At 48.9% G+C, this 528-nt stretch overlaps 1 protein-coding gene across 1 annotated transcript in view; it reads left to right on the top strand.

Annotated features, from left to right (window-relative positions):
• LOC119588809 (uncharacterized protein DKFZp434B061-like) overlaps window positions 1-528 on the top strand; it is a 58268-nt gene that overhangs the window by 57148 nt on the left and 592 nt on the right. The gene's annotated exons all lie outside the window — the stretch shown is intronic.

The raw sequence follows: 528 nt of genomic DNA, 5'->3' as shown, positions 1-528 counted from the left end.
GTGTAAGCGAATATTCTCTCTTTTATCTCCTCGTTATTCGGTTTTCCTCTCGATTCCTCTTCCATCGGAGCTTCGGCCGAGCGTCCCCTCCGGAGACTTCCTCGCAACGGCCGTCGCCAAGAACAGCACTTGCGACCGAGCACGATTCGCGTTTGAAGAGCAAGTGACGGCTGTGATTGGTAGTTGCACGAGAGGGCGGGTAGGATATCGTGCTGATGATTGGGTAGGGAAGTGTGAAGTGGGCGTTCCTATCTGACGAACCGTGCTACTGATTGGCAGGGGTCTGATACGTGGGCGTGGCTTGTTGTCTCACATCCCCAGCCGCGTGATTGACAGAGTATCGGCCCAGATCTGATAAAAATCGGAAGGGATTTATCTTTTTCTTTTATTACATCAAGTAATTGGGAGGCTGGCGGGGAGGTCGGAAACACGGAGGAGGTCGCGAGATGATGCACTTAAAAAAATAACATGAAATCAGAAAAAAAAACTTGAACGAGATTCATTACTATTTTTAACTTAAGGACGAGT

This window comes from Penaeus monodon, chromosome 24 (genome assembly GCF_015228065.2).
Source record: "Penaeus monodon isolate SGIC_2016 chromosome 24, NSTDA_Pmon_1, whole genome shotgun sequence".
NCBI classification, from domain to species: Eukaryota; Metazoa; Arthropoda; class Malacostraca; order Decapoda; family Penaeidae; genus Penaeus; species Penaeus monodon.
The sequence above is the reverse complement of the archived record's forward strand: the minus strand, read 5'-3'. Positions and strand labels throughout refer to the sequence as shown.